The sequence below is a fragment of the Thunnus maccoyii genome, chromosome 12, assembly GCF_910596095.1.
Source record: "Thunnus maccoyii chromosome 12, fThuMac1.1, whole genome shotgun sequence".
Lineage (NCBI taxonomy): Eukaryota > Metazoa > Chordata > Actinopteri > Scombriformes > Scombridae > Thunnus > Thunnus maccoyii.
In genome coordinates this window covers 6,422,077-6,449,034 of record NC_056544.1, presented here as the reverse complement: position 1 = coordinate 6,449,034, position 26,958 = coordinate 6,422,077, and the positions used below count along the sequence as shown (strand labels likewise).

General features: G+C 39.1%; 1 protein-coding gene across 2 annotated transcripts in view; it reads right to left on the bottom strand.

Moving 5' to 3' along the window:
- The window catches only part of rnf220a (ring finger protein 220a), a 259,438-nt gene that overhangs the window by 188,394 nt on the left and 44,086 nt on the right, over positions 1 to 26,958 (bottom strand). The window contains exons 2-3 of one of the 2 annotated variants that reach the window (XM_042428896.1): positions 19,768 to 19,946; positions 1,392 to 1,666 (exon numbers count right to left, since the gene is read on the bottom strand). The gene's annotated coding sequence lies outside the window, so the exon portion shown is untranslated. Of the gene's footprint in view, positions 1 to 1,391; positions 1,667 to 19,767; positions 19,947 to 26,958 lie in introns of those variants that run through there. The other variant, XM_042428898.1, reaches the window with a different exon arrangement.

Here is a 26,958-nt window from a genome sequence, read left to right as displayed (position 1 = left end):
TGCTACAGTCCATTCTTTCATCCCAGATGAATGACTTCTTATTGCATGTGCAAAAACTGCGGGAGTGGAACGATGACAAAGATAGATAGGCCAAAGGATGAGATAGGCAAGATCTTTCACTCAAAATGAAGACACTTTATTCTGTAGCTGCTACACTTTGTGATTTAAGCTAAAGAACACAACTCTTGCCTATTGCAGCTGTAAGATTTTTACAGATTCATAAGGGTCCACAGATCCCCTGCATGCTGTAGGTGCATGCAAACAATCACACCAACAGCTTCACTCCGTAATGCCAGTAAATTCTGATTTCTCTTCTACTGTGTTAGTCATGCTTCTCCAGGCAGTTATGTTTCATTGTTGTAGTTGAAGGAAAAATGAGATCACCTTTGACAGGTTCATCATGGAGGCCTTCTGGAGGCATTTTGCCTGACTTGGCGGCCTGACAGTCAGTGACTCTATTAGCCATGTGTTTTCATCCAAAACACAGAACTGCGTTACCCAGGTTTGAAAGTACATGCACACAAGCAGACACCACAGTCACTAAGGAGTGAAGATTACACAGAGAAGTCAAGTGACAAATTCAAGTGGCCAGAAGAAATATCAATTCATTTAGGACCAGTGAGCAGCAATCCAGCTGTCAGAGAGAGAGGGAGAGAGAGATCAAGAGGGCTTACCCCTGATATGACAGATGCATTAGAGATGAGAGCAAGACAGTTAATTTTGTGTGTCTGAGTGTGTGCATGTGTGTGTTCATTCTTCACCGTGTCTTTGTCGAAGAAAAGTCAACCAGTCAAGTGGGTGGACCAATCCATTTTGTTTTAAAATAACAAAGAAAGATAAATGAGATCATTTTGAGCTCAATAGGGACTGTATTTCTTCAAGTTTTAACTTAAAATACACAGAGTAAGTACTAACACTGTTAAAACACAGCCACTGGTGATGTCTCTTATCATTTTGTTTTTTGTTGTTTAGTATATTTTTCCTCACTTTAATAGGAAACTGGATAAATGTGATGTCAAGATATCCAGTGCAGTCACAAAGGATTTTAAAATTATTCAAATAAAGCATCAACAGCAATGAACTAGGGCTTCTTGGTCTTCTTTGTGCTCCAAGAAAACTTAACACTAGCATTGCCTCTTCATTTATTTACAGTGGGGGTCCTTACACAGTGGGCTCTGGCAAATAAATGGAGGGGCTGTCCAGCAAAAAACGTGAACCTGGCTCATATTTAACTTTAATGCAATGTACTGCAATACAACCCAGCTAAATGCAATGAAACACAATGCTCCCCAACTCAACACAAAGGCAGATTCATTCTTAGTCTGAGTGCTTTTGGTGGGAGCCAATTGAGGAGGTACGACACCTGATCAGAATGCTTCACAGACGCTTACCTGTGTAGATATTCTAGGGTCATCCAACTCTGACGAGACCACGGGGCTGATCCAGAACATGTTGTTGGGACTGCACATCCCATTTGGCCTGGAACACCCATGGGATCCTCCAGGATGAGCTGGAAGACTTGGCTGGAGAGAAGGACATCTGGGCTGCCTTTCTTAGCCTGCTGCCACTGCAACCCAAGCAGGTGATGGATGGATGGATGGATGGATGGATGGATGGATGGATGGATGGACGGATGGATGGACGGACGGATGGACGGATGGACATGCTAAAACCAAAGTGAGTTGAACATTAGTTGACTGATGATTGCTGTTTATAATTAGCAATGACATTGGATACCATTGAGTCACGCTGTTGCAGAATAAGCTTTAAATATTCCTATTACCCCATTGACGTACATTTTATGTAAGTAAATCCATGTTGTATTGATCTTCGCCTATATTTATAGCATTCATCTTGAATAGTAATCAAGCCATAGTCTAATCCATGTTTTATAGTTAACATATTGTCATTATGGTAAACGTGTGTCCATAATGGCCTGATGATTGAAATAATAGTAAAATCAGAGCAACATTATCTATAATGGGAAAGGTGCTGCTTATGGATAAATCAATATTCATGTGTATATTAGGCCGATATTTTGTGAAAGCCAATTACCGCCGTAGTGAAACGTTGTCATAGTGTGTTAAACAAAATGACTTGGAAGTGTGGAACATTTTGATTATGCCTTTTCAAGGTGATCTCAGGACATTTTTATGTGTCACTTCTTCCCTCCTCCTTCCCTGTTTCTCTCGTTTCTTTGATGAAAGAAAAGAAGTGTACAGATGTTGAAGTGTGCTGACATGTCCTTGTGGAGGGATTTCAACCATGATGCTAATAACAATAATTAGCTCCTAAGTGTTTGTGGAGGGGGAGGTAGAGACATGAATATTCTCCCATTGTGCTCGTCTGAATGTGTGTGTGCGTGTGTGTGTGTGTGTTGGAACAAATGGCTTCCCCACGTCTTTTTAAAAGGACAAATTAGCCATAATTGCTTGTTTCAGGGGTCTGGGGATGAAGGCAGCTTTTTGCTACTTCATTATGCCTGTTTTAACTCTCCAAGATCACACACACATACACACACACACACATACATACACAGATAGACCATTGAATCTATTAACAACATAATATTGTGACTATTTATGAGCAACACAGCAATTAAACTGAATCAGAGTACATTAACTTAATAATGAAAATTGCTGAGCTAACAAGGACCAATGGCACCGAATGCAACTGTTTATGAGTAAAACTCCTATTAAAATAATTTAGAAGAGGTTAAAATGTTGAGCTACCACAAGAAAATAATCATATTGCGTTTACAGTAATTGAAATACATTGGGATTAATACATTTCACTTGCAGTGAATACATAGGAACTAAATCCATACACCACTTAAAGCAATCAAGGGGAGGACATTTTCTGATGTGCAAAGACAGACTCTCCCATCAGCTTTGATTAGTGTTACATTCCGTCTTTCCCGGCCATTAGATATTTGAGAAATTATTATTAATAACAAAATAATTTCCACAGATTAACCCCATTCTGGCTTTATTCCTGATCTCCTGGCCTTTAGGAAATTGATCCGGGGAAAGATTGATGGCTCTCCTGCTGTTTTAAAACGTTTGTCCTTGCTGGTCTGTTTTTTTCTATTCATCTTCTATTGTACCAGAGTTACATATCCAGACGTCTGTTTAATGATGCAGTTGTATCTCTGAATGTGACATTGAAACAAATTCAAAGTTCATTTGAGATTTTTTTAAAAAGATTTTTGCATTCAATTCACCAATTTGATGCTGCATGTTAAACTGATTTTGATCTGTTGTTGATTATTAGTATAAAAAGAAGGTTTAGGTAAGAGGTAACAATAATGCAAACTGTGAAAACATATTTTAATTTCTGTTTTTTGCTGCTCCCTTTTCTTGCGTTGGCATTATATAGCTTTCATAGAGCTTCATGTCACATCATGACAGCACTGGTTTCACCCAGTAACATCTGGAGTCAAACGTATTGCTCTTGAATGTCATCCGAATACCACCAAAACCCTCTATCTCAAAACAAACTACCTACTCCAGCTCCTCTACAGCTGTTATGTCCTGACTTTGACCATTGACCTCCCTGTGGATGAAGGGCAAGATAAAATATTATGAGTAAACCCTGAAACCCTACAGATCTGGATCACGTATTGATGTAAAAACAGATGTTTGAGGATTTGCTCAGCAAACCTGTCAAGATAACCATTTTTTTTTTAGATTTTATTTATTGCATTTTGCCTTTACTTTATTAGTATCTGTCACCATAGGCCACAAGGATGCCTCATTAAGATAACTCTTGAAACAGGCCCCAAGTTCAGCCCATGTCTCTTTTTGTTTGACAGATTAAACAAATCACAATTTTACAGGGGCAGGACACAAAATAATGAACATCTGCACAGTCCACTATAATTAAAAATAATGCCTTGCAATAAAAAAATACCCCAACACTACAACCCCACAACACAACAATACAAACTCAGACATTTCAGACACACATTTCTCCATTCTCTATTTCTCCATTTAGCGTCTTCAGGTTAGACAAACCCATTGTTGCTAACTTTGGAGCTAACCCTCTTCAATTTTCCAGCAGTTGGGGAAACAACAGACGTGACTTTTCATGGTCTTGACACACTGTAGTCTGTACTGTACATTTACTACCAGACTGACAACTTACTGCTAACCTTTTCCTCTGCTCTGCTTGCATCCACCATCACTTTTCTGCTGCTCACTCTGTCACTCAACTACTCACTCACCCGATACGCACACATATTACATACTGCCGTATTCCTTAAAAAGGAGCTACGCCAGAAAGAGTTTCCCAGACAACAACACAGAGGTTAACTCACATTTCAGAACAGTGCTGCACAGAGGCTCCCAAAGGCTATTGATTTCTGAATGAATTAAAATTTGGCATTATTTTTGGCATTTAATTTTTTTTTTTTTGGCCTGGCAGGGGTTCTCGTTGGCATGGCAGCCCACCAGGCCTGTACAATTATAGATCCTCTATTGCTTATCTTTACATTTGCCCTCAAAAGCCCTTTTCTTTCATTTGAAACATAGAGGTATCAATTCAAATTTCTGCACTGTGAAGTGACTATTTAGACCTCTGTCTCTCTTTGCAAACAAGGTTTTTCACCACCACTCTTGGAATTTGGGGCTATTCATAACATCTTGCGAATACCTCAAGAAAAGAGAACAAACTGTGGAGCATTGAATAAAAAAATGAAAAAACATTTTTTACATTTTGTCATTTGGCAGATGCTTTTATCAAAAGCAAATTACAAGCTAGGCCAGACAATCCAGCATTACAGTGACTCAAAAGAGCGGTGGGACAAATTCTCAGGTAGCTGATCAGGTACAAGTGCAATGAGAAAGAGTGCTGGACAGAAGGTTTTTTTCTTCATTATAGTAAGAAATGACTGGAATTAAACAAGTCATTAAATAAGAGACAAGATCACTCTGCACTCCTTTGTCATCACAGTTTACTCCAAGGATGTATTAAGATGCATTAATAGAACTGGTTAAGGCATAGTAGAGTCAGCCTTAAACCAGCGAGAGGTGTGAAGTAAATTCTCTCATCTGCTGAGGTCCAAGAGGACCTATATGGATGCCAATGACCAAAATTCATACGTGTGGACAAGTCCACCTTGGCAGACACCCAATGTAGTAACCAGAACTGTATTTGCTGTCCACCCTGCTTTACACATCTTTGTCATTTTGGAGTATATTTAGCTCTTTAATACCATTTTTTCCAACACATCCTCATAAAAACACACAATTATACACCTATGGACACTATAGGTCTAAAATTCAGGCCGGCAAAAACGACCTATAGTTACGTTTACACCATCTAGCAGCTGTAGTAATGCCCTCCAGCTTTCCAAAACTGTTACAAATCACTGTTCAAAAATAATTATGTTTTATGGTGTGACAACGCTGTGGTTAAAGTCTGGTTAGGTAAAGGCAAAAAATGACTTGGTTAGGTTTAGGGAAAGATCATGGTTTGGGTTGAAACTAGTGCTTTGTTAGGGTTAGGGAAAAACTGGGTTAACATTGGGTGACAATGACTATTTCCTTAAGGTTAGGAGACCTTCATCATCATGGTTACAATAGTAATGTTGTGGTTAATGTTAGGGGATGATCATTTTTACATGTGGCTGAATAGGAAACTCATGGTTATAAACAGGAAACAACGGCAATCTCCTTTGTCAAAGTCCAGTGTTTTGTTGACTCATCCATCCACCCCCGCCTCCTGTTTTATGCAGACTTTGTCACTATATAATAACATCATCTGATTTACTCCTTTGCATTAATGTAGCGTTCATGGGGGTTTTAGTGTAGTGTTGCTTAAGTGTTGCTTCCAAACTTTAGGATCCACATTGACCTTTTAGGTAGCTGTTCAAGGGCAAGGCAAGTTAAGTTTATTTGTACGGCACATTTCAACAACAAGGCGATTGCAAAGTGCTTTACATAAAACATTAAAAGCATTAATGGGCTGAGGATGGGCTGAGTTTTTCCCAAAGGCCATCTGTGGTAACCAAACTGTTCACCGGACACCTCCAGTGGCACGCAAAAGTATTTTTTAAATTTTAAACCATCAAGATGTAATATTGGTAAAACTTACTCTCAGCCCAAAAAGGTTTTTTGTGTGTGTTTTTTTTCATGGCATCTTATCTCACTTCTTCCCCCTGAGGTCTTCTTTCTCCCTGTAGCCTATAATTCTGGCTTTGCAGGTCACTGATAAGAGTCCCTGGTTACAAAGCCAGCAAAAGGTGATTTTTGGATGTGCTGCCACCATAATAGTGTGTTGAGCTAAAGCAAGACAAGAACATCGGACATCAGCCGGGTGTAATTTGCCCTCATTATCTGCAGGAGAAGAAACCTTATGTTACCCCTGTATGTTAGCTGAGTTTTGAAGGTGAAATGGCATGTCATTATAAAGTGCAGGGCTGACAGAAAAGGAGATGTGTAGTGTTAAGGAATCATATCACACTGGCAGGAAGTAATGAGTAATATAATGCAGCTGTGATGCCTTTTTCACATGGAAATGATACAAATGTTAGACTAGGAGTGAAAACAGGACATCATCTATGAAAATATGATTGGTAGTGCAGGATACTACAGTAGGATACACGAGACATGTGGCCTCTGACATCCTCTACCAATCCTGCAATTAAAATCGAAATTATAAATTAACAAAAACTTGCAATATTCATCATTTATGATTGATGTTAAGTTCATAAAACTTGACAATTCTTTCATATGTTTTGTGAGATTAGCATAAACGAGGAACCTGTAGCTCTATGGCCCTCTGGGATACGTACAGTAGTTCCAATCAGTGCGCCACATACAGTGTATACCACATGCTCTGTAGGGTATACACGTCCTCAAAAACCTCATCTTCAAGATCCTAAGGGGTCAGCTAGACCCCCTCAAGCTCACCCCAAATGCCCTCTGGGATATGGAGTTCCTGAGAGGTTCCTACCTTGTAGCCAAAGAATTCTGAATGTTGACTGAGAGGATATCAGTTAGTCACCTCAATGACTGCAGGGTCACTATGGAGGATTTCCATTTCCTTTAAGAGCCTGAATGAGCTCTACACAAACATGAGTGGACGGATGGATGGAGAGAGAGGGAGAGAGAGAGAGAGAGAGAGCATCCTTATTTATTGTTCATGCATTTTTAAACAGCAGAGCAGTGGGGTCAAATGAGTAAAAGGGACTTAACCTGAGGGCAGGAAGAAAGGAGGAAGGGTTGCAGGAGAGATGGACATATTGGACGTGTCAGTGCGGATGGAATAGACAAGAGATGATGTAAAAAACTGTTGCTGTTTGTGAGAAAACAGTGACCACATTTAGATATTTAGAGATATACAGTGATACCCTTTTAGCTCAAAAAGTGTGGGCTCCCAGTGTCAGCGGTTTTATCCTCCATTCTTCTGTTAAATCTTTGTTATCATTACTCTATTACCTTACCTTATTTTATATTTCTTTTTCTCTAATCATGACAGTTTGAATCTTAATAACTACAAATTTACTGCATTACACATCCTAGTGTGAAATCTGTGTATTTAAGGGTTAGCAGGGTCAAACTCAGCCCTGCAGGTGACTTGACCTCTGACCCTTGACCTTCACATGCAAACACACACACACACACACACAGAAACGCACACCTACACACATAGCCTGCAGCTTATGACTCTGACTGATGTCGTTGAGATTAGCTGCGTCTCCGCGGGGAGTAGAAGACAGCGGCGAGTGTAGTATGTCTATATGAGTGTGTGTGTGTGTGTGTGTGACAGAGGGAGACAGAGAGAGTGTGATGGGGGAGAGAGAAGGTCTGCATTGATTTGACAAACAGATGCTAAAGACAAGAAGACTACGGTGACCTTTGGCCTCTTCTGCGTGTGTGTGTGTGTGTGTGTACGGGCATGAGAATAACTGAGTGATGTGTGTGATTACTTCTGTGTGTTTTGAGACTTTATGACACCATGTGCATGTGGTGTATTGGACGAAGTTGATAAGTTAGACATTTATACCAAAAACAGCTGCATAAGTTCTATCAGCTGTGAAAATGTGCAAATTTCTGTTTTATTATTTATGGTCCTTTTCTCCTCGCAAAACAGCATGTGAAAGTCACACGTGAATTATATTTGTGCATTTGTGCAAGACAATGACACCAGAGAGTAGCATTCACATCCTGAGTCCTGCGTATCACGTTCAGACAACAAAAACACTTTGGTTAAGGTTAAGATCATGTTTCATTGTGTCTCACTTTTGACTTTTTCTGTATCAAACCAAGAATATGATCTTTCCGTGATGTAAATATAACATGCAGTTGATAGAAACAGATCTTGAATTGGAAGAGTGGATATTAAACATTTTACTGATACTTTTGTTTTGTGACCAGATGCGTGAGAAAAGTTTCCTGCAGTCAGAGCCCTCAGAGCTCTGGAACTCCCCGCCTGAGGATGTGAGACTTGCAGAATCAGTAACATCCGTTCCAATCTTAAAACCAATCTTTTCGTTTCTTTTTCTTTTTTTATTGAAGTATTTTGTCTCTATGTTAGCTCAAAGTTTTATTTTTCCAATTCCATTATGTTTTATATGACTGTTTTAGTGTTTCTATCTGATTTTTATTGTTGTTTATTTCAGTTTATTGCTTAATTTGATTTAGATGTTGTGCCAAATTGCTTTATTTGGATGAAAGATTTTTTTTTTGATTACATAAATAAAGATTATTATTATTGTTAACATAATTATTCCTCACTATGTTGATTAAAAACTTTGGGCGGCATTACTTTACAGTGTTATATCAAACCTTATTTTCTAGCAGACATTGGCTTGACATGTGATATTACTTTGAAATCAATGTTTTCACATTTGTTTTCAGTGTGAAATATCTGAAAATCACATGTGCACTATATCATGTGCAGAATATTACTTTAAATTATAAAAACCAACAGTATCGCCTCATATAGAATCACCCGAACCCTTCACACCGGTATATAAAGACAAAAGCCCGTGTGGCCAACTCCGCCCCTCACCCTCATCCCCGTTGCCATGGCACTGAAGTGTGATTAGAACTCTGGCTAACCAACATGGCTGACGATATTGACTTCCTGTCTGGTTCATGCAAACAGGATGTGACAGATTTAATTTGTTTGTCAGCCCACCTTAATTTAAATAGAAGGCTGGAAGTGGGAGAGAGAGGCTCGGGGATGTGAGGAGTGAGGGAATGAGAGCCGCATTCGCTTTCTGATTGGCTTACTTGCGGTTAAAACGAGTGTGTGTGTGTGTGTGTGTGCTTCTGTATGTCTGGGTCTCAGTCACAGGTGTTTCCCTTCAAAATTCTTAGAGGGTGGCTTCCACAAAATCCCCTTACATCACCATAAATACACAGAATCAACACGTGTAGCCACAGGTTTGCATCCTTCATCTGTACTTTACAACAAACCCCCAGTCTCCTGATTTTGTCCTCGTACAAATCAAAAGGTAAGAAAACAGTGATGGACAGACAGAGACATGGGAGAGAAGAACGCGTGTGAGAGAGTGTGTTAGCGGTGTCTAGAAGATGGAATAGTGGATGGAGAGAAGAGAAAGCACAGTAGATTAAGCAGAAGTGACATGATGGTGTGAGGGAGAGAAAGACACAGACTGACATACAGAAGAAAGAGAGAAAGAGGAGGAGGAGGGAAAGAGAAGAAGGTGAAGGTGAAGCCACATTACAGACAGCTTCGAGATGGAGCATGAGACCAGATGGACAGTCTGGACTTGTGTGTGTCTGAGAGACGATTCTGACGGCGGAGGAGAGAGCGAGAGTGTGACAGTGAATACAGAGGGCTGCATTATTGTTTAAATCATTGATCGTTTCCCTTTCTCTCTCTCTCTCTCTCTCTCTCACTCTATCTTGCACTATCTTCTCTGCGCTCTTCCTCTTTTCAATCTTTTCTTTTCTTTCTTCTCCACCCGAGACATCTCTTGTGACAGTCACGCAGGCATCCTGTCTTCTTTGTCTTTGTTCTCACCCTTCCCTTCTTGCTTTCTGACGCACGCGGACCGACTCTCGACCCCTCTTCTCCTTCTCTTTCCTCGTTTTCTTCCTGTAATAATGACTGTTGTTGTTACTATCTGAAGGTTGTGAAGCTATACGGTATTTTTTCATGATTTATTTCTGTTTATACTCATTAGAGATGCCACTGGGACAGAGCTTTGTTGTCTGTTGTAGTTTAGTTTAAATACTCTGACCGTTTCTAGGCCGTTTACAAGGCCTGCCATCATTTCTGTGTTCTTGAGACTATCACTTTGCAGGATTTGCAGGATTTACAGCAGATTTTATGCCTTTATTAGACAGATACGACACAAAACGAGGAAGAGAGATGCAACAAAGGTCCTCAGCCGAATTTGAACCAATGAAATTGCGGCTTATTGTCAGTTTCTTAACCCTCTTAGGGACTTCAGACTTTTATTGTCATTTCTTTTTATGTGAATCATTGTTCACTTAATTACTGGCATCTTTTTCCACTATTGACATGTTTTTACATAATACTGATGTACAATAGTTGTCATCTGTGATCAGCTTATGTTTGTGGTAGATCACCTGTTCACCCTCAGGTTATCTGTGTTATAATATCAGCTGTATGATATTGATTTTAGTCATGTTGTGTCAGCTTTAATTTAGCTCTAATGCCAAAATCGTTAACCATATTTCTCTGGTCTAATACATGCCTTTATATTGCCCTGTAAAGATTCTGCTGGGTGTTAATAGATTGAGGAAATGCAGACTGATGACAGTGGATGTTGGTATATGGTGGTTTTGGTAACATGCATTAACTAATATTGTATGATGGTTTAGAAAGACAGTAGAATCCATCCATGTCTTTTGTCTTGATAGTTTAAAAGTCACAATATTTTCTGAATCTTTTTTATTATCATTCAGTTATAAAAAGAAAAAACTGCCAGGCTGCTCAAATTCCTCTTGAAATTCTTCTCATGCAAACCTCAAGCACATCTGTTGCCGGTTGTAGAACATTATTTTGGTATCTGGATGGAAAGTCACCTTCCACCATGCCGACACACTGCCACAAGGCTGCGGTCCTGGTTTGTTACCACGGAGACGAGCACGCAGAGCAGCGGTTGCCGTGTGGCAGCGATGCTTGTCTTGGCAGGGAATAGGCCAGCGTTGAGGTCGAGTGACAGCCAGACGCGCACAAACACACACACACACAGACACACACTCTCTCCTCCAGGCTCAGCATGCAGCGTGGTGGTGGTGGGGGGGGGGGTCGGGTCTCTATGTCTGTGAGTGAGAGTGTGAGTGTGTGTATGTGTGTGTGTGTGTGTGTGTGTGTGTGGGAGACAGTGTTAAGCAGGCGAGGGTGACAGTGACGTGACACTGGTGAAATAATTATGAGCCCAAAACAGGGCTGACAGGGAGCAGCCCGTGCCCTTCAACTATCTGTCAACTGTCATTAACATAGAGTCCTGATACACAGCCTGAGGAGGAGAGAGAAGCAGAGAGGAAAGGGACAGGAAGAGAGAAGGAGAGGAGACTACAGGGGGGGGGGGGCGCTGCCAAAATGATCCATCTTCAAAACTCTAGAACTGAATCTTAAAAAAACAGTGTTTCAAGAAATTGTAAAGTGGAATCATCTGCGTGGTCAGATTTTCTGAAATGTTCACAGCGAGAGAAAATAACAGAGGCAGACTGTAGAGAATTAGAGACAGAGAGAGAGAGAGATTTAGGAGGAGGGAGGCAAAGAGAGGTGAGATGAAGAGCTAACATGACAGAAAATAAAATATCTTGTAGGGGAGAGATAGAACGTTAACAAAGGAAGTCGCTGATGATGAGGGATGTCTCTTCTGACTTAAAAAGAAAAGAGATCTAACTGTTGTTATACACTCAGACGCTATCATATAGAGAGATATTTACAGATTTCAAATATATTTAACGGCTGGGTGAAGGAATAGGAAGATTCCCATAAGGCTGTGCTGTGACCCACATTAGTACTGTGTGAAAAAACGCAGCCAAGTCATTCATTTTAATGGAAGCTGCCAATACAGAAAGACTTGTCTGATAAAAACGTTGAATCCTGGCTCAACTTTCTAGAGTTGTGAAATCCTTCCTTACGGTATTATCAATTGCTATGTAGAGTTTTTGCATCTGAAAAGCCTCCTAACTCATATCTATCACTCACGCTGCTTTTCTGGAATCTCAACCGACAAACAATGCAGCCCCTTGTGAATTTTTACACAGCGTGGTTCGCTGGAAGTCGTCTGTGACTCTTTTTATTGATGGTGATGAGGATTGGGGCTGTTGGACATTGACATCAGTGTCAGGAGCTTGAAGAGGTGCGCTGCAGGTGTAACTTAAGTTTAGCGACCGTACAGAAAGTATTCAAAATGTTTTATTTCCGATAACGTTTCAGTCGAATAGGATTTATTTTTTTCAGATTTTCCAATCGTGTGTAAATTTCCCGTTTTACAGAATAAAATCTACAAGAAAAAAAAATCTCACATCGCTGTCAAACGCTTCTCCCCATGAGCTCTCTGTCTCCTCCTGTAAATGTGTGTGAAGTGTTCCTAGGGCAGGCTGTGGATTGATATGTGGATTAGCCAAAGGCCCGGGTGAAATATGTCAGGGAACACCCTGTTACCAAGAGTCAGGGTGTAAAACGCCTCAGTGTACATAACTCTTCTTAACGGGGAGTAAATCCCTCCTCAAAACAAGAAGACACACAGTACATTTCGCAACAGTATATTTGGAAATAAATCTCACATGATGCGCCATGAAACACTCGAAGAGAAGACGAGAGAGGCAGCGTTAAAGAGAGGAAAAAGGAGAGAGAGACGAGAGGGGGGGATTTATGGACAGACGGAATATCCCAGTGCCTAAGACGAGCCAAATGGCCAACAACAGACTGACGGACTGAAAACACAAATAAAGAGCCATTTTTATGATGTGAATGGATGGGTTCTCTGGAAGACACTTGGCTGGATTTAATTTGGTCGTGGCTTTGGTCCGAGCCACTACATATTTCTGTTTTATGAAGAGACTCAACGGCTAAGACAGCGGCTAACAGAGTGGTGCGAACCCCTTCACCTCATTTGGATGGGTAGAGAAAACGGACGTAAAGAGAGGAAAAAGCAGGTGAAAGGCAAACACAAAGAGAAAGAGGAGAGCGGTGACAATTTATGTGATACATAAAAACACAGCAGGGTCAGAAATATACAGTATGAACATATTCGTCACTTTCACAAACACTATAGTTGGCACTAGATGGCGATAGGACGGTCACACACCTGTATTGATCTACTAGATTCTTCTTCTAATGTTTTATTTCACCTCAGATCTACTAACCAATCACTGCTCTCTGTTGCTCAAACTCAATTAAAACGCAAGGGTGATCGAGCATTTTCATTTGTTGCCCGGAATATGAAACAGTTTACTCATCAGTGTCAGGTTTTCTCCTTCAATTGGAATTTCTAGCATCTTTTTACGATCGCTGTGTTAGACTGACTTCCCCTACCTGTCTGTGGCACTAAACCCCAAGTCCATCAGTTCCTCGCTTCACAAATATATAGTTTTACTTTTACAAAATACTCAGTCATCTCCTAAAACAGCTGGTCACTGTAGTTTTCCTGAAACGTTACTTAAAAAAGAAGGAAATCATTTCAGATACAGATTAACACATATTTGGTGTTTTAGTGAGTATTAAAAGCAGTAGGTTGGTTTATATGGGATTGATTCAAAATAATCTACACACAACACATCTTAGTAAATGATCAAGTCATTTTTGGTGGTTTTAGGCCTTTCAGGGGATTTGTTGACAAAAATATATGAGTATGAATATAGAAAATGAAGAAGTCACTGCATATGAATATTGGTAGAATAAATGCCAAAATGATCCATCTTTAAGACTCTAACAGTAATGAATCTCTCAGTTTTCTTATATTTCAGTTCTATCTGTCCAACACATTAAGTCCATTAAATATTTCATGTATTTTCATATAAATGTATTGGGGTCATTGGAGCGGTCGGATTATAGGAAATAATCTAAATACCTTAATTTAGAAGTTTCACATCTACTTTGCATCTGTACAGATTTTTTAAACAGTTGTTAGAGCGCACAATTGAATCATGATCATTTATTAAGGCCTAACAATAGAAGAATATGCCATAAATTAAATGGTAAACTAACATCTGGATTGTTTTTTTAGTTTTCATTTTTGCAGATGAGATCAAACAGAGAGCAGGTCCTCATCTTCATGTCATTGATAAAATGTTGCAAGAAATGGTTTGGACAGAGAGATGAGTCACGGCATTGTAAAACAAATTCCTGTAGCTGGTAAAATAGTCATCACTGTAAAAATTAATTGCACCCCGTCGCCCGGATCTTTGACAGCGAACATGACAGCTGTTGCTTTCAGTGTGAAAACCCCGGTGAAAGCAGAGACGACTCAATCTCTCTCTACGCCTTTCATACAGTATCTCTTTCAATCTCTCGCACACACACACACACACACGCTAATCGTTCCCTCTCATTTGCATCCTAATGATTTCACTCTTCCTTTTTAGCCCTCGTCCGATCCCTCTATTAAGTTATCTGCCGCTCGTGCTCCCACCCATGTCTTTGTGTCAGTGTCTGCTGACTGTTCCTGCCTGTGTGTCTGTTGTAGGCTTTTTATGGAGGTTATTATTTGGTACCAAGGTGTGGGATTTCAATAGTCTATGTTTGATCTGTTACAGGAGAGCTCCAGATGTCACTCACGGGACCATATGAAAATAAAAATGAGGAGAAAAAAAAGTAGAAAAGAGAAGAAAAAGCTAAGTAAAGCTTATGCAGGATTACTAAGTGGCTTAAGGATTGTTATTATCTCAATACACCCTAAATAAAGAGATGTGTCATGTGCAGAAACAACTAACAATGAACTGCACAGTGGATCAGTTCTCAACTTGTGTCAAGAAAAAGTTATTCTTAAATAAAATTAATGTAATATTTGATTGTATATTCATGTATTTAATGTCTCAATGATTGCAAAAGCTGTGTTTCCTCCTGCAACAAGACACATTGAACAAGGAAGATGAGGAAAGTTTAGGCATAAACTATTAATTTTGCATGGAAAAAAAGAAACGACCCATTTAAAAATGACTAAAACCTTATTCTAACTGTAACAAAACTAAACTGTATGTTACCTCACCCTAACAAGAAGTTTGTTTACCTAAATCTAACATTTGTGATTTTATATTTTCAAAAACTGGTGGGTCCAAACAATATCAAATTTTATGCTTGTGTGACAAGGTTGGAGCATTCAAATTGAAAATACTGACAGGCATTAAAATGCTAAAACTGACTACTGACCATGCTGCATGTTGCTTATTTAACATGAGTGGTGTGATCACTTATATGTGTTTCTTTTCACAAGTCCTCCTGCCATCTTGGTCCCTGCTGGGGCAGCCTCACATTGTGATTTAATTCCACGTAGACTTCAGTCTTTGTACGTATATGTAGCCTATGTGTGTGTGTGTGTGTGAGAGAGAGAGAGAGAGACACAAAGCTGGAGTGTGTGTGTTCTTGTGTGTGCTATCTCTCGCTGGAGAGCTAATAAGCAACAAATATACAAAAGCAATAAATTAATGGTGTGGATAATTAACCAGGACTGTGGCTGGAGATGCATGACGGAGCAGCAGCCAGGGAACTCACAATAGCTGAGTGTGTGTGTGTGTGTGTGTGTGTGTGTGTGTGTGTGTGTGTGTGTGTGTGTGTGTGTGTGTGTGTACAGTCAATTCAGTGACTTGGTTGTGCGTTATTTAGAAAAGTACTATTCAGTTAAGCATGTAAGAAAATCCAACAGGAAGAAAAACACATATATCGTGTTCACATCATAGGAAAGTTACTAGAAATCCTTAACTGCTTGTATGTAATGTACATGTCAACATCAAATTGCTGAGAGGCTTTCATATGTTTTCAGAAAATTGGTATATATTCAACTTGGCAGTGAATAACATGCACATGTCTAAAAGAATGTGTATATAGCATGTATATGTATATATAGCATGTATACATCAGTCAAAGTCTATTATAAAGGAAACACCCTGATTTAATGCTGTTTTGACCACGCACAGTACAGAGCAGCAATGTAACTCTGCCTGTCATATACAGTAACTGTAACTTCACATTAATATTCATTCACAGTGCAAATTTCACTCTTCATTAACAACAATGGCAATCATCATCTGTAGTTCACCAGTGACATTGCCAGTCACAACCATCTGCACCCTTTCCCCTTGTTAACCTCCTTATATGAAAGCAGCATCTGTGGGCACTAAACAATCATATAATTGAAAGCAGCTCAGGAATTAGTATGTGGAAGTTTTAAGTTACTGCTCGAGTCACACAGCTGCACTATTTTGCATCATCTGTCGCAAAGACAAATTGCTGCCACATTCTCACAATGCAGAGAGACATTACGGCATTAAATGGCATAACTCAAACTGAAAACTGTGTGAGGAGAGTTTTCTCAAGCCGTAGATACTCATCAGGAGAATTTCAAGCCAGGTGACCTATCAGTTTCAGTCAATCAGTCTCAGCAGGCCACCAACTCCAACACCAGCATCCTTGGTGTCATGTGACCTCACATAAAAAATGGTTCTAGTTAGTTCCACACAGTATGGCATACAGATTTTAAATTTGGTAAAAAGGTGAGCTAACCTAGTAGCCAGTTAGCTATGTTCACCTGTGAAGCCCCGATTGGCTGATTGTTTGTTCTACTTGGGAAAACATCTGTCTATAAGCTAAACACCAGAGCTATTTAATCACTGGAAAACTGGGAGTTGTGGGCAGTGATTCAGGTCTGGAACCAGGCTAGTGGAACAGATTTAGAAATAATTATAAGTTTAGGCTTTGCTGATATGATGGCATTAGAGGTTACTATAAGACTGAAAGTCAACCTACCACAGCATAAGTGTATGCTCATCTTGAGTCTATTTTGGATGAATGATATGGTCAACCAGGAATATAATTCCACTTCTCTGGTATCAGTTATGATAGATTTTGGTAGTTTTAATGTGCTTTGATTGATTTCAGCAAATTTTCATTTACATTTTTTTTTCTTCTGAGAAGAAGAAACATTAATGGGTGTAATTTCTAAACTGCATCAAACAGATTGGGTTAAAATATACACTAGTAAACTAGACTACATAAAATAGCATCTGAGAGTACTGTGAGCCCCAGAGTGGAACATCAGATACAACATTTAGACATCTAGAGTCCCTTTGGAGCCAACAACATTACAGGTATAACTGTTAAAAAGCAGTTATTTACATGGATTGTAAAGACGGTTGCATCTCTGATGGCGTTGATGAGAACCACAATGTCGACTACTTTTACCAATAAATATTGGTAGAAATGATCCAAAGAACACTGAAACTACCAAAATCTACCAAAGCCATTTTCCAGAGAAGTAGTATTAAGATCCTAAGCTGTAGCTATGACTGTGAACACCGTAACGTGTTGGTCCCTAGATAATCAACAATAGTTCTTCAGTCATTCTCATCTCTAGGGACTTTGTCAACTGCATGCTCGACATTAATAATCTAAAATGACACCATATATGGTGTACAGAGTCTGAATTAGCATGTGTATCTATAGGAACAAGGGTAAAAACCGGTATGGTGGTTTAATATCACACCCATGCTAACTGCTCATATAGAGAGAGCAAGAGTATAGCAAGACAGATATTTATTTAAATAAAACTATATTACCTGAACTTGGCTTATCTGATTGAACAGCAGTCTAAAATATTAGCAGTCAACAGCAGAAGAAGAAAAGAAGCAGAATCGAGGAAGTACACAAGTACAGCAGCAGTAAACAAATGTAATGTGCATACATTACAATAGCCCTGTAGTAGATCTTAAGAGCACTGGACAGGCTTCAAGAAATCGCCTATCACACCAGTTCGCTGAGATGGATTCACTGCCGACCCAAAGTGTCCAGCAACGATTGAAAAGGTCACTTATGTCTCCGCCGCACACCTCAACATCCTGCACACCTTAGCCTCTAATCTGAATAGTGTGTGTGTGTGCTGTGTGTAATCTGAATAGTAATAAGGTTGGCTGATAGATTGATGCATAACAGCAAGGAGCATGCAGAGCAGGCGGGCTATTTTGGTGTCAACTCCCTTTATTTTCCAGCCGGCCCTGTTTCATTCAGCCACTTCAGATGTTGTAGATTTGATACGAGGCTTTGAGGCTGGGGAAATAACTTAAATTAAAGTTGTATTTTTGGTTTCAAAGTGCTCGCTGATCTGGTTTGACGTCTGATTTTGTACCACTGCTTGTTTACGGTCAAATGGGATTGTATAGTTTCCTTCCATTTATACCTGCTCTGCTCTTTTCACAACATTTCCCATCACAAGATCCTAAAAATTGGAATAATCTTATTAAAAGGACGAGTTCATCTTTATTATTTTATCATGAACCTTAGTTTTTATGTAGATTTTTTAAATGTTTTTTACATTTTTGCCTCCACCCCAGTACAATGGAAGTAAATGGAATTACTTGATTCCATTCATCTCCATTGTATTGGGGTGGTGGCAGAAATCTCATAGACTAATGGGCATTCAGACCGAAAACAGGACCATGTTAAAAAGACGCTGGTGGTGGTGCGGGGTGTGTTGCTTCAGTTACCCTTGAGATGATAGTATATGATCCTAAATAGTCAGTTTGAATAGCAGATCCATGAGTTTCAAGGCTTATCCAATGCCTAAACACAGCAAAGTGGTTTATAATAATGTAAGACAGGATTTTACAACTCTGGAAACTTATCATGGCAACAGTAATTACGGCCTCTAAATCAGTAGCTTCTTTTAAGGACACTGAGCTCATATGCTGTTTTTTCCTCTGGGAAACCTGGTGAGTTGATATTCCACAATCAAAAATGTACATAAAACAGGATTATATAGGCTGACTCCATAGACTACATAAATTACAGATGGAATTTACTTAAATTGGATTACTTTTAATCCAACCAACCAATCAAATATCAGATAATTTATCTAGTGAAGGCTTTGAGAAGGCATTCAGATTTTTGTATTACAAAAGAAATTTAAAGAAATTGTTATTTTGAAAATTCCAAACAATTAAGTAATTTAACAGACATCTTGTTTTTTTTCAAAAATTGGTCAAAATGTCTTTGACTGGTCAGCACATTGACATGCATATGTCACATAGCAAAACTTTATATTCTGTTTAGAGATTCTTAAATCTCTTTCACTATAAAACAGAAGAGGAGTTTCTATAAACTGTCATGCTGTTGATCCTCCCTAAATTCATCTTGAAGGAGTCCACTGTGTCTGTGTCACTGCGAGGTCACTTCGGATTAATCTTAAGTCTTTTTGAAGCATTTCTCCTTTTGTATGTGTTTTGCCAATTTCAGCTGTTTCTTGTTTTGGAGCATTTTCTCCCTTAATGTTTCTGTTTTTTCTTTTGTACAGTATGTCATAGTATTTGTAGAATTTTTGGATTTAAAGCATATTTTTCTTAATGCTTATAATTTCACTTGTGTACGTTTTAGTATTTGTTGCATTTTTGGGGATTTTAGATGTGAACCTTCTTAGCCTGTGTTTTTGCTTTTGTGTGTTTTGTCTTTAGGGGCCATCATTTTAATATAACACAGCAAAGATGTATTTTCACTTGTCACATACTGTAAAACACCAGAAACAAGCTTGGGGAAAATTCATTTTCCTAGTCAAGAATGTACATTATCAGAATACATTAGAGTGATTGGTGAACTTACAAACTGTTCAGTCATGGTACTGGTCCCACTGGCCTTCCAGGAACTAGTCTTTGTTTCCTTTTATTCCCCCGTCGTGATCTCCAGTCTGTAGCCTGCACCATGTTCAGCCTTTGGCGCATTTACCAGGACTTTGAGAGAGAGCAGTGACGACTGGACTGTCCTTCAACAATTACTGGCCGCTGTGAATATTAAAATAATATTAAAATGTCTGCCTCCATCTGTGGTCCTGTCCTGATTGCTATCTTAACCTCTGACTGGAGGAGGGAGGGGGGGGGGGGGGGCGACAGTCAAGTCTGCTCAGGAACAGCAACAAGACTGAAAGGAGCCGCACTTTAATTCTTTCTGCCTGTGATTTCTGAATAATAGGAAGGATGGATAATGTATGCATGGCAGATATTACTGTCTGGGCTACAATGTGTAGCCACACAATTCTACATGTATGCACACACAACAGTAGAGAGAGACACACACACACACACACATTTATTAATCTCTGCAACTGAACAGAACGGTTAGAGAGGGAAGGCAGCAATACGGAGCTATTATATTTGAATCATCATGGATATCTCTCTCTCTCTCTTTCTCTCGCTCACTCACGCGCACACACACACACGCACACACATATACACATACACGCACACACACACAGTTCTAATCTGCTCTCTGATAGAAATACCGATGTGTCAAAGCCATGAGGGCAACTCTTAAATCAAGTTGTGGAGAGACGGTGGGAGGCGACAATGGATAGATGGATGAAAAGAAGGATAGAGAGAAGGATGGAGGGATTTGGGATGGAGGGATGGGGACAAGCTGAGGTGAAGTTCTTCACTGTTAAGTCTTTAAAAAAAAGAGAAGATTCAATTAACAACCTTTCCTCTCCTGACACGACTTCACGCGTTGTTTTACTCACAAGGGACACACGCTCCAACTTCAAACGGATATTAAAAGTAACTCTGCAACACACCCACCCGCACACACAATTACACACACACACAAACACACACACACACACACACACACCTGGTTAGTCATTGCAACCTAACTCCCCATTGATAACCAGTAGGATTCGTCTCAGCAGGCGATAAAGTTGTAACAAACAGCTTCAGTCCTTCACCGGACATGAAAACAGCATGACACTGATCAAAGCCAATATCGAGCTGGAGTACAGGTCCACACACACACACACACACACACACACCAATCTGCTTAACTGCTGAAATGTAATATTACAGTACGTATCTCGTACGGAGTGAAAAAAGGCCTGTAATTTGTGGCTGTGCTAATAAATCACCAGGATATTATGAGAGCAGGGATTGAGACAGAGGAGAGGAGAGAGACTTTTTAATTATGACTTAAACATCAAACTCAAAACATGTCTCAGGGGAATCTGCATAATGATTTCATCTCCCTCTTTTTGTCTTGGTGAAGCTGAGGGATCTTGAGATTTTTTATTTTTTTTTTAATTATAATTTGCACTATTAAATAAAACAACTAGACAAAGACAGTAGAAGAAAAACAGTGAAGATGAGAAACCTGCAGTGAAGTCCACATCCTGAAAAATATAAAAATACAGTTTATTTTTGATATTAAGCAAAATCTTCTCATTATTTTAAATCTTCCTGTTTTGTAGTATTTTTGAAAATTAAAAAAATGAGAAAGCTGTGAGGAAGTGTGTTTGTTGTTGTGACTTCATTACTTGTAAATTTTACATAGAGACAATGATAAAAACCAACAAAAGGGATCATTAATAGCAACTTTTACACACTTAATAGTGCAGTTATGGAAGAAATATTTTACTAAAGTCATAGTGGTAATCGCGACATCAAAATAAAGTCCTGCATTTACAAGAAGAAGTAGCTACACAAGCATCAGTAGAAAATTGTACTTAAAATATCCAAATATACTAGAATATTGGATTATTACTAGTGATGCATTAACATATAAGCAGCATTTTAATTAAGTAGGTGGTCCTGGTGAATCTTTTAACTTTATATACTGATTCATCTTCTATAATGCATCATGTTGTATAAGATGCTTGTGTGTTTTGTGTGTAAAATCATTAACTGCAAAATATGTGTCAAAATCAACCAGATTTGCCATCATGCATGTTTTTACATACCTATCTGTACTCATCTGTCTGGCTGAACTTTGTCTGTAACTTTTTTTTTTGCATCAAATGTAATTGCTGGATTGCAAGTTTCTTCTTTTGCTCACCTCCTCAGTTGATCTCTATGCTCACCGACAGAACTCTGAGCCTTTGTTTGCTCACCTTTATACATTTGACTACCAAGGTTTTTTTTTTTTTTAAGTTTTAATATTATTTTTAGTGGCTAATTTAACACAATCAGAGTGCTGATTAATGATAAACGTGCACTGTCTTTTAAAAATAATAACTAATTCAATAAAATTCCTACAAGGAAAGTGCTTCTTTATTTTTCTATGTCTTTTAAAGTCTTGGGACCATGTTGGAAATAAGTATTTTCATTTAAACATGTTATCTTGGATTTTTGATTTTGTGTCTGTAATCCATAAATAAAACATTTCATGTCACATCATATCCTTAGGTTCCATTTACTTATTGGTGATGTAGTAGTGAAGGTAATTTTAGGAAAATAAATACCTGAAGTTTGTACATATCATATAAAACATCATATCAAATCCTGAAAATGCCAGATCTTTAACACAGCAGACCATAATAGAACCACACCAGACTTCCCCTCTTTTTCTTTCTTTACCCCTAATTCTCTTACACTTCACCCCTCTGTTCTCCCCCCCTCCTCTCCCACCGTCCCTTTTGTTCTGCACGCTCCTATTTATCACGGTGTGAAGGTTGAAAGAGATATTATTATGGGGTGTCGGGCTGGAGAGAGGAGACAGGGGTAGCCACATGGATCGCGTGGGGAAAACGCGGGGCTAATGACGGGAGGACAGGCTTGGTCAGTGGCCTGTGGTACCTGCTGGATGTGATAGATGGAGAGCGGGGAGGAAAGAGGGGTGGGGGGGGGGGGGGTGGGCAAGGAGTCCTTCCTTTGCCTGCACATGTATTTTATTTTATTGTTTCTCAGAAATGTCTTTGTAATGTTTCTAAGATGTAAGTATGTTAGAAGAGGAGACTATTTGTTTTTTTTATTCTGTATTTGCAGTGTTTGTTAAATGTCATGGATGTGAATACTACAGAAGCTCTGAGAGGCAAGTGAGAAAAAGAAAATACTGGTGATCCATTTTCTAAATCTGATCTAAATTGTTTTCTCTCATGTGTTTGTGACTTAAGAACAGGTGAGAAAAAGGTCTAAGTCTCTTAATTTTTTTTTTCATGTGAAAGAGGCAGAATTTTTTTTTTTTTTTTTGAATCTTTATTGGTGAAACATCCCACTCATAAGGGGTGAAGTATTCCCACTTCCATGACATTACAGTAAACTAACATAAGCTATGCCATTAACTTGTTGTAGCTGTTGGTTAGCCATGAACAACATGTATTTCACTTGCTAGCTAGCGGGCTAATGGCTAACATCAGTACAGATAACGCCAGCAGCAGATTAGCGCTGATTCAAATACATTTCTAGCCAAAATAAAGACATGACAGTAATGTTACATAACTTGCTAACACATAATATTGTGTTTAGTGAAATTATAACTCACCTTGAAGAAAACATGAATGCTTTTAGTCCTATTTAGAACATGGGGTAGTGGTGCACTTCAGCCCCTTGTGGCCAAAATGAGTATTACAACAACAAACACATCGAAAAATGATCCTGACAAAAAAAAATCTGCCAAAACTTTTTTTTCACCTATTTTCACAGATGAAAATAAAAATAACTTAGAAAAATGATCTTGGCAAAACTTTTTTTCCACCTCTTTCACAGATGAAAAAAAACATTTTTTCACCTGTTCCTCAGTCATATACACAGAAGAGAAAACTATTTAGATCTGAAAACGGATCACCAGAATCTTTTTTCTCACTTGCCTTCAGAGCTTTCACAGTATACAGATGTGTGTGTATGTGTGCGGTTCTTTATGTCACGGCCACGGACGTGTCTCAGTACCTTCCCTTGTGTTTCTGTGTGTGTTTTCCTTTTCCCCTGTGTCTCCTGTGTTCCCCTGTTTGTCTCTCTGTGTTTATGGGCATGGTGTTTGTATGGTGCTCCCTCTCTCACTCTCCTCGCTCCTGGATCCCTGCTCTACTTGTACACCTGCCTTCAATCAGCTCATCACCTCCCTCAGCCTACACACCTGCCATCCATCAGCTCATCTCCTGTCCAGTATATCAACCCCAGCTCTTCACCCACTCTTCTCCAGATTGTTGTTTCAGCTACTGTGGTAGAGACACGCTTCAGGCTCCTCTTGTTTAAGTGATTTGTTCTTGGTGTTTTGATTCCTAGTTTGTACCGTCTTTTCCCTTCTGCTCAAGATCACTCCTCGTCTGTCTGCCTGTCTGCTCGCTTGTCTGCTAAACCTGTTCGCCTGCCAATCCTCGTGCCACTCTTGCCTGCCCACGCCGTTCACCAACGCTCCCCAGCCATCACCAGCCTTCCTCTACAAATAAACCCTCTTAACCTCACCCTCATCTCCTGTGTCTGGATTCTGCTCTGTGACATTACGACAGTTTAGTCCAAATAAAATGGAGTTTTCATCCTCCTTAGTAAGTTATACATTTCAAAACCATATAACTGTTACTTTAAGATAAGTTATATTTTGTTGTTGCTATACTGTGGGTGTATAGAGTTACAACTAAGCATTCTAGTAGTTTAAATAGCCCCCACCCCTCTCATAAACCTACAACATCACAGAAATGAAAGTGACAAAGGGGCAAAACAGTATGGCCGCAAACTTTTAAGTATTTCTTTTCCACTTCATGCACATGTCCTTCTCCTAGAAACACTTTGTTTCTCTGTCAATTTGATTAAATAACAGAATTCTAAATTGGAACTTACCCTCTCAGAGTAATAAGTAACACTTTTATACAGTGTTTGAAACCCCCACCCCTTTCCTGCTTTCCTGTTCCTTTCCAATGCCAGAACTGGGAGGCTGCATCCGACAGTTTTTGCAACTCAGAAAGAGTTCATCACGCCTTGCACCTCTCTACACTGGCCCTGTCTGTGAGCCTTTACAGTAATATTTTAATCGCTCTTGAAGGGAGTAACTTTTTCCTCACGTGCCTCTTGTGACTCAATGAAGAGGACAAAGGCACAGTTGGATGAACCTGCTTAGAGCCTCAGAGCAGAAATGGGCCCTCGTTCTACCTTTATGGGAAATGTTACAGTTTTTCTAAGCCAAAATGGTGTGTGGTAACACACATTCATTTATGAATTTGTAAAATGTAAGCACAAAGGTCTTTAAAGGGCTTCAAGATTAGGTTATAAAGCAGAACCCACTTTAAGTCCCCAATCTTGTCAGTTGATATTGTGCTTTAATGGCACATTTTGCTGAACAATATTTCAAATAAATTACCACGAAATAGTTGAGCAACAGAAAGCCTGAAGCTTTTAGGGGCCATTGGAGTTCTGGGGAACCCGGAGTTGCCACTGCTAATCCATCCTTTGTCAAAGGTCAGAAAAGCATCATGAACCTTGAACTTTTATAAAAGACCAGCTTCCTCTAACTTTCCAGCCCTGCTATGCAATGATATCAATAGTCATATTACTTCATAATTATTTTATTTATTTTGATTCATCCATGTACTTTAGATAAAAATTTAAATGGGAACAATGTTTGTTTTCTGTGCACTAATTTATTTACTAAATGTTTCAAGTGTTAATATTTGACCTCTCTGCTCTTGCTATAATAACCTAAAAGTAATAAAATCAATGTTTTCCCTATCTGCTTTGTCTGGTCATTTGTTTAGTGCAATTACATGCTTTCTGCATAATAATGTATTTACATAATGCTTCTAATGATAATATTAGGCCACTTTTGCTCGTGCTTTTGTTATTAGCACCAAAAGAGCTGGAAAAGAGAAATAAATTGCAATAATCATCCATGATGAGAAATAATCATAAATATTTGATCAAAATAAAATCATGTGCTTCTTCTCAGGGATGACAGCGGATGGTTTAATTGTTCAGGAAAGCCACATTTATATTTGTTTGTGTTGTGAAAAATTAAACAGCTCATATTGATTAACTTTGCCATTCATTTATTCTCATCTTCTATACTTTGTAAATAATAATAAAAAAAAAAAAGATATTACCTCTCCCTCTACTCACACACACAAAATGCAGCCTTGTCTAGAAACAATCTAACAAAGAAGGCAGATGAATATAAAGGCTGGATATCAGACTATTCATCACTAGATGATTACCGCCTGACAGCAGTAATTGAAAAACACTTATTGGAGTGGTTGGGGAGGAGGGTTGGTTCAGTCCCATCAGACAAAATAACCCTCGGAGGGTAAGAGCAGTCTAAAGGTGATGATAAATGGACATATTTTCAAAGGCAAGCTTCAGGTTTTTCTGGGGGTTTTTCTCTCAGAAACAGATCGTCTTGATGACAAATAAACCTTCTCTTTTCAGATATTTTAAAAAGTATATTATGCAGAAAGTGTCATAATGAGTAATTTCAACCCTTTGAGGGTCATTCTTTTCCTTAAGCAAATTTTCCAGTGGGGGTAATAGAACTCTGCATATTCTCAGGGCCATTATCTCCATTTTACACTACAATTTTCATCTCAACCAAAACCACAAATTTCCTCTCATACAAATAAAATCACACCATACAGTAGTTCCACTTGACTCTCCTTCACTTGATTCAAGCTTCTTTTTTTTATATCTTGAAACAGGTCTTGATATTGTTCTTATGTTAAGAAAATGACACCACTTATGAAAAAAGGACTAGGCACCTGACAACAACCCCCACATCAACTATTTCCACCAACATACAAGAAAGGAGCACATGTTGAAAAACTGAGACAACACATTGGACATCAAGTAGACTGATGTGAGAGTTGCAACACTAAGCGAACCCTTCATGTCACAGTATTTTACTGTTTCCTTGATGTTCTCAGACATTTTTAGGGTTGGCAATGTCAGTCTGTTGGTTGGTCCACCGCTTTGGTCCAAACTGAAAACAACTATTTAATGGATTGCGGTGAAAATGGTACAGACATTCATGGTCCCCAGTGGATGAATCCTACTGACTTTGGTGATCCTCTGACTATTGCTGTTATTTCTACCTCCTGTTATTGGCGCCCACATC